The sequence below is a fragment of the Nicotiana attenuata genome, unplaced genomic scaffold (assembly GCF_001879085.1).
Source record: "Nicotiana attenuata strain UT unplaced genomic scaffold, NIATTr2, whole genome shotgun sequence".
In the NCBI taxonomy this organism is placed as follows: Eukaryota; Viridiplantae; Streptophyta; class Magnoliopsida; order Solanales; family Solanaceae; genus Nicotiana; species Nicotiana attenuata.
In genome coordinates, this window is record NW_017675702.1 from 39499 (window position 1) to 48031 (window position 8533).

At 39.4% G+C, this 8533-nt stretch overlaps 1 long non-coding RNA gene across 1 annotated transcript; it reads right to left on the reverse strand.

Moving 5' to 3' along the window:
- Positions 1-529: 529 nt before the first annotated feature.
- On the reverse strand, positions 530-1023 carry LOC109220353. Its single transcript, XR_002067069.1, has 2 exons — positions 810-1023; positions 530-700 (listed from the first exon to the last, which is right to left on the reverse strand). It is a non-coding gene; the product is annotated as an uncharacterized LOC109220353 (long non-coding RNA).
- Between the last annotated feature and the right edge of the window lie 7510 nt (positions 1024-8533).

Sequence of the window (8533 nt, forward strand, 5' to 3'; positions counted from 1 at the left end):
GGAGGGGATTAAATTCCTCAAGGAAACACTGTGAATTCAGTGGGCTCGAATTGGTTTTCTGTTTATGTTCATTTCTGTTTATGTTCATTTATATTTCCAGAATTATATTACAAATACAGTATAATAACAATTGTCCAATAGCACGTTTCATTATGGATCATGCCAAAAGAAAGAAGGGATAGCCTTCACCTACCTGAGCTACGAGGGAGCGGTGTAAGTTTGAGAATTTCTATGATATACGTCTTTGTGTGACAGTTTAACACTGAATATGCCACCAGTTTTCGTAAAGCCAGGGTGTACCATGTAGTAGATATCAACTTAGAGGTAAGATTCACCATTATTGCATATCATGTAAAGAAACTACAGTATCACCATGTACTCAATAGTTGGCCCCAACTCTTAAGAAATGATGAGGTATACACAAGTACAAAAGAAATCAAGGATCTTGATTAGCTTATCTTGAAAGTTAAAGTTAATTTATTTTAAAAAAAAAAAAAGGAAATATGACATTCTTTTTAGGAACACTATAAAAAGGAAAGTATGATGATAATTTCTACACCAAACGAACTAGATTAGTAAAACATAAATCCACTATACAGAATGATGAATGTGCTTCATATTGCAACTCCAACAATTGGGTCCAAATTAACAGTGTCTTCTACTATCTCAATCACATTGGTGTTTATCCATATTCGTAATACTGTGTGGAAACAGAATGGAAACACATAATCAACATCCCTTATCTGCGTTAAACTACAAATAGAAATAAAAAAATTAAGAGTCAAAAGACAGTGAGAGTGCAACGATACCCTGAAACGCTGCATAGCCGAAAACTTGCACGATGTCTTTTATCAATTAGACTCAGATTTTCTGGACCCATTTTTGAATTTCTGCAGTTCGACGAAATTAGTCTCCTGAACCTGGAGTGGAATGAGAAAGATCGAGTAATGGGAGGAAGAAGCATGGATTCTATCAAACTGTGTTATATAGGGATTTCGTGAGACTCTGCAATGGACTGGTCGTTAACTTGTCTGAAATGCTTCTTAAGATACTAGGAAATATTATTAAATTATGAATGTTAGCTTAACTAATTGCCACCTAACCAATCATGACTAATGAGTCATTTGGTTTAGGTGGTGGCTTGATGCCACGTGGGGTGGGGGAGGGGTTTTAATATTATCCTATAACTAATTAATTAATTAAGTAATATCTCGCTATTCGGTAATTAACCAATTACCCGCATAATTAAGAATTATCTCAAATTACTTAAAATTTAATTTTTTTTTAATATACTTTATACATCATACTACCATGGTTATATGGTACCTAATAAAACAAATACATACACTATTATTTTACTAAAACATCAATGTAAAAAATACATATATTTTCTCAATTTATAATTTTCCTAATCTCATATAAAGAGTAAAAATTCTCGTACACTTAATTCTTAAAATGGTAAAAAGGATAACCTTCTTTTCTTGTGAGAAAATAATTTCTATCTTTATAATAAAGAAAATCTCATAAACTTTCTTATATTATGTGTATAATTTATCATATCCGAAAATAATAATAATGGTAACTATCCAAAATTATACTAATAAAACTTTTACTAAAATACTTCACTTAAAAAAAAATACCACACTAACATAATATCTGACGGTATCAAAGTTGCAACGGAAAGCACAAACAGTAGAAGCCTAAACCGTTAGCTTTTACTACCATTTCACTTGGACAGAAGCCTTGCTTATCATCATATTGTTAAAACGTAAAACTTTATGTAATTTGGAGTCAGTATTAATCCTCCAACATCTCCTTTTTATTTCTCTCTTTTTTTGATAAGTCCTCCAACTACATATAATTAAAGGCTTTATTCTTCTCCATCCTTCAACATAAACCTGGTTCATTTCATAAAATCTTCAAACCCCAGTTTTCCTCTATAACCTCTTAATAGACATAATCCCTTCTAATTCATGTGAATATACTACGGCACATCCTAATACTAAGGTACGGGATGTAACATCTAGTCTATGTGCTAGTTGTTTGAGACATGATAAGGTTATACTTGTTGTTTCTGAGCTACTTGCCTTAATTGTACACATACTCTCAATCATGATGCTATATTTGTGTATGATATCTCCGTTTCAGTACTTTCTTATTTGTTTTTTCGCATGTTGTTGATGCCTCTTATGTGTAACATCGTTGAATTAAGTACTGTGAGATGTGGTTAATTTACGCTTGAGCAGTTGATGACTGAGGTTGGGCCTTAAGCCAATTTGATATCGATTTTGAGGTGACGCGTGCGCCAGGCTCATATTGGTCTAAGGTTAGATATGTTACTTATTGAGTACATGGGGTCGATTGTGCTCATGCTATACTCTGCACTCCGTGTGCAGATCCAGGTACTTCCAGACGTGGTGACTTGTTGTGTTGATACTAGGATTTTCGGAGATCGCGAGGTAGCTTCTATGTCATCTACAGACCTTGAAGTTCTCTTTCATTTATTTCTGTTATTACTGTTCTACTATTGTGATAGTTATATTGAGGATTTGGTCTTGTATTTTGATACTCAATATTGCTGATGTACTCATTGACACTAGATCATTGGGATGGTTGTAGCAGTATTGTGACTGTATTCATCAGTTATTTCATGATTTTCCGTTGTTAAGTTTGTTAAACCATGTTTATTCAAATTCGTTGTTATTATGTGACTATTGTCTTGCCTAGCAAGTAGTGTTAGAGCAAACGCGGCTCCGGTGGAAGTTGAGTCGTGACAAGTCGGTATCAGAGCACTAGGTTGCTTAGGTCTCACGAGTTATGAGCAAGTTTGTTAGAGCTTGCGGATTGCTACGGAGACGTTTGTACTTATCTTCAAGAGGCTACCATGCTATTAGGAAACTTCACTTTGTTGCATTTTTATCGTGCAAATTTGTTAATTCTGAAGTCTAAACCCTATTCTTCTATTCTCTCACAAATGGTGAAGACACGATCAGTTGATCAAGCACCAGTACCACCAGTCAAGGCCGCGAGAGGCCGGGCCCAAGGTAGAGGCCGAGTTGGGGCTTGCACTACAGTGAAGGCAACACATGTGGAGCCACCAGGTTCTTCAATGGAGGAGCAGGTACCGGATACTGTTGAACCGGTGGGACAAACTCAAACACCGGTGGTACCTATTGTGATACATGGTCTTCAAGAGGCTTTGGCTAAGACTTTGAGTGTGTGCACGGGTTTGGCACGTATGGTTTCGATGCCAAGTGCACCAGCTACCTCATAGGCTTGGGGAGGAGCCTAGACTCCCGCCGTCCGTACTCCAATATAGCTAGCTCAAGGTTATCAGACACCATGGGTGTTATTAGTTCAGCCAGTTGTTGCTGCTCGGGCCGAGGTTGGTCCACATATGACTGATGATGAGCAGAAGACGTTAGAGCGGTGCACGAGGCTTGATCTGCTAGGGTTCAACGGAGGGGAGTCAGAGGATGCTTAGGACTTTTTGGACTGATGTCAGTGGATTCTTCGCACCACGAGTATTTTGGACACTAGTGGAGTTGCATTTACAACTTTTCAGCTGACAGGGGCAACCTATAGAAGGTGGCAGGCTTATGAGTTGAGCAGGTTAGCTGGCACAGCACCACTTACGTGGCATGAGTTCTCCATTTTCTTCTTAGAGAAGTTTGTTCAACAAACTCGTAGAGAGGAGTTGTATAGGGCATTTGAGCAGCTACGCCAAGGAGATATGACTGTGACTCAGTACGAGATGAGGTTTGCAAATTTGGCCCGTCATGCTATATGGTTGGTTCCTATTGAGAGAAAGAGAGAGGATTTGGAGGTTCATTGATGGCCTCAACTATGGTCTACATTATAGTTTTGCTCGAGAGACCGAGACGGATGCTTGGTTTGACCAGTTGGTCGACATTGTGAGGCGCTTGAAGCAAGTTCGCATGCTTGAGCGCGAGGAGCGAGAGGGCAAGAGGCCCCGTGAGTTAGGTGGTTTTAGTAGTGCCTCATATGGAGGCCAGTCACATCACATCAGAGGTCGTCCTTTTAGGGCCCGCTCAGATGGCTTGTCAGGTTCCTCGTGGATCATCAGCTAGCCACGGTTCATACAGTAGTCGTCCGCTTCAGTCATCTTTTAGTTCACTCCCAGCTTAGAGCTGAAGGGGTTAATGTAGATCTAAGAAGATTGAGGCACTTCAGAGATGGCCCAGACCATCTTCTGCTACTGAGATCCGGAGTTTCCTTGGATTGGCTGGTTATTATTGTCGTTTTGTGGAGTGTTTCTCTTTCATTGCTGCACCTTTGACTAGTTGACCCTGAAGGGTGCCCCATTCAGGTGGTCTGAGGAGTGTGATGAGAGATTTCAGAAGCTCAAGACTGCCTTGACTACAACTTCAGTTTAGGTTTTGCCTTCTGGATCGGGTTCTTATACCGTTCATTGTGATGCTTCATAGATTGGCAGTGGATGTGTTTTGATGCAGGAGGGTAGAGTGATTGCATATTCTTCGCGTCAGTTGAAGCCCCACGAGAAGAACTACACTGTACATGATTTGGAGTTGGCAGCCATTGTTCACACATTGAAGATTTGGAGGCACTATATCTGCGGCATTTCTTGTGAGGTTTTCATATATCATAGGAGTCTTCAACACTTGTTCAAGCAAAAGGATGAGGCAATGGAGGTGGTTGGAGCTACTAAAGGACTACGATATCACCATTCTTTATGACCTGGGGAAGGCCAATGTGGTAGATAATGCTTTGAGTTGGAAGGTCGGGAGCATGGAGAGTCTTGCTTATATTCCAGTTAGGGAGAGACTATTAGCATTAGATGTTCAGGATTTGGCCAATCGGTTTGTGAGGTTGGATATTTCAGAGCCTAGTCGGGTTCTTACTTGCATAGTTTTGCAGTCTTTTTTGTTTGAGCGCATCAAGGCATGTCAGTACGATGATCCCCACTTGCTTGTCCTGAAGGACACAGTGTTGCACAGTGATGCTAAAGAGGTTACTATTGGTGATGATGGGGGTACTGAGGATGCAGGGTCAGATCTGTGTTCCAAATATGGATGGGTTGCGAGAGTTGATACTTGAGGAGGCCCATAGTTTGCGATATTCCATTCATTTGGGTGCCGCGAAGATGTATCAGGATTTTAGGCAGCACTATTGGTGGCGAAGGATGAAGAAAGATATTATTAAGTATGTTGCTTGGTGTTTGAATTTTCAGCAGGTGAAGTACCAGCATCAGAGACTCGGTCATTTGCTTTAGAGGCTTGGCATTCCGGAGTGAAAGTGGGAAAATATCATGATGGATTTTATAGTTGGACTTCCACGGACCTCGAGGAAATTTGATGCAGTATGTGTCATTGTGGAAAGATTGACCAAGTCTACACATTTCATTCCAGTTGTGACTACCTCCTCTTAAGAGCAGGTAGCTCGGATTTATATTCGCGAGATTGTTCACCTTCATGGTGTACCCATTTCTATCATCTCAAATTGAGGCACTCAGTTCACATCGCAGTTTTGGAGAGCGATGCAACGAGAGTTGGTCACACAAGTTGAGTTAAGTACAACATTTAATATGGAGTATATTGATGTTTTCTTATTCTTTAATTGTATTTGTGATGACTTCCTCCATGAATACAGAGTAATTTTCCTTAGGGTTTGACGGATATGGTGTTTTGAAAAATATTTGTGGATTTTAACTCTAGTTCTTTGCTTGAATTCGTCTATGGAGCTTTGAATTGTTACAACTTTATTCACCAGTTTATTTCATCGAAAGAGGAATATTTTGGTAATTGTCTTTTCATTATTTTATTTAATTTAATTCAGTGATTCTCTTAAGTAATCGAAAGAGCATGTTGAATTGTTGATTGAATCAAGTTAGGAAAATAGTCAAGAGATATTTTCCTAAAGACTAATCCATTAAAGCATGCTTGCATACTTTCATAGTGCTTATATTAGTTCACCTCGTAGAGTTAAGATTTAATCGAGAGAGGAGTCTTGACTACATGTTTGAACTAATCATCGAGTGAATTTGTGAGAATCATTAGAACATTAGAGTGAATTAAACTAGAGTTGAATCCCAAATAGCTATCTTGCACATATCCTGTCAAACCTTTATTCCTTACATTGATAAGAAACCAACTCTGGGAATCTCTAATTCCTTGCCGTCAATTGCCAATTTCTTTATTTTAGTAGTTCAACGTAGTTCATAATCATTTAACTCAAGTGTTGATCCTCCTGGATAGCAATTAAACCAGAAATTAATCGAACATTGTTTAAATCCAATCCATGTGGAGACGATATTTTACTATACTATCTATGATTAGCGAGCATCAATTCCGTGTTGTGTTTTGCGCTCGTCAAATTTTGGCGCCATTGTCGGGGATTGGAATCAATAGTGTTCAAATTAGTTTTTGGTGCTTTTAGGAATTTATTTTATTTTATTTTTCTTTGTTTATTCTTCATGGGTTTCTCTTCCGTGTGTAGGAAACAAATTGACATCTCTGGGGTATGTCTCAATCTTCTTCAAAGGAATTGATTCCATACAATCCAGGGTAAAAATGAGTCTGCAACAGTTGAGGAAAGAGAAAGAAATCACTGAAAAGTTCTTGGGGCAACCTTCAACCCAAGAACACATGGCTAATAACGGTGAAGATGAGGTAAATTTAGCTGCAAGAAAGGCAGCACAACTTAGAGAAGAAGCTTCAAGGATAGAAGATGAGGCAGCCTGTAGAGCTGCTAAGGAGACCATCGAAGACTATAGGGGTCGAAGATTCAATCTAAATTGACCCTTGATTGAAGACCAAGTCGAGAATGCGGTACCCAGGCCTGGTAGAGCATTGGGCGATTATGCCAGACCTGTCTATAATTAGGGATTATCCAGTGTCAGACCTCCGCCAGCAGCAGCAAATAATTTCGAGTTGAAGCAAGTCTTTCTTCAAACTATCCAGAACAACTGATTCTTCACAAGGAAGTTCAATAAAGATCCTAACATGCACTTGATGGATTTTGAGGAAATCATGAACACCTTCCAGTACAATGGAGTATCGAAAGATGCAGTCTACCTAAGGGCATTCCCAATTTCACTGAAGGATGACACAAAGCACTAGCTTCGTAGCTTACCAACGGGGTCGATCAGGACATAGGAAGACATGACTAAAAAGTTTCTTGACAAATACTTCTCAGTTGAAAAAACAGTGAAATTCAGAAGGGAAATTCACAACTTCTGCCAGATGGACACTGAAATAGTTTTCGAGACTTGGAAAAGATTCAAGGAGATAGTGAAGAAGTGTCAGTAATGGGATTGAATTATGGATGAAACTCCAGGACTTTGGGATGGACTGACACCTCCGTCACGACTCACTCTGAACACTACAGTTGGAGGTTCTTTAATGAAAAAGACTCGTGAGGAGATCGTGACAATTCTTGATGAGCTCTCTGAAGATGCTAACCAGTGTCCTGGTGAGAGTAATGTTAGAAGAAAATTGGTTGGGGTTCATCAAGTAGATTCTAACACAACAGTGCAAGCCCAACTAGAAGCCATGGCCAAAGAGATAAGAAAGTTGACTTAGCCAAGGTCTAGAGCCAACCATCACCAGTTTGTGATTTCTGTGGAATGGGTTATCTAACTCATGAGTGTTAGGCCTTACCTGCAGATGAAGTGGTAAATGCTGTGGGAAGCTTTGATAAAGCCAACTACCAGAATGATAATAATTTCAATTCTATGGGACAGAGGCACCCAGGATTTTCTTGGCATTCACCAAGTGGTAGCCTGAACTCATGGTAGCAAAATAACTCTAGACCTTAGGGACAAAGAGCTCCAGGATTTCAAAATCAGTAGAGGCAGCAATATCAGCCTCCACAGTCTAATCAGTCTAGCATGGAAGATCTAATAAAGGCCTTCATTATCAAGACAGATGAGAGGCTTAACTCATGGCTCAGCTATACGAGAACATGGTGCAGCTATCAAAGAACTAGGCACGGTTTTTCGAAACCTGGAAAGACAGGTCGGTTAATTAGCTACTCCATTGTCTGAGAGGGTTCCAGGAACTCTCCTTGCTGATACTGAAAGAAATCCAAAAAAGACAATAAATGCAGTGTCGCTGAGGAGTGGGCACGAAATGGAGGATCCCATAGCAAAGCAAAAGGATAAGCCTATTGAAAGACAAGTGGAGATTGTAGAGGAGCAGAAAGTCAGCAACATTCAAGAAGGTAATCAACAAATAATGAGTCTGAAGAGAGCAAATACATGCATGCTCTACCTTTCCCTCAGAAGCAAAGAAGAGAGAAGTTAGATAAACAATTTGAGCACTTTCTAGAAGTGTTCAAGCAGGTGCATGTGTGTTACATCCCGTACTTTTCTACATTGGATTTGTCATAAGATAATTGACATAAGTTCAAGGACAAGACTATTTTTGAGGTTATAAGTATTTATGCTATTTCAAACAAGTGATAAGTAAAGTCGCGAAGGTGAGAGGGTAAACAAATTGAAGAAATGAGTTTCGTCGAAGTTTGATATTTTGAGACAAAATATGGTCCAAGC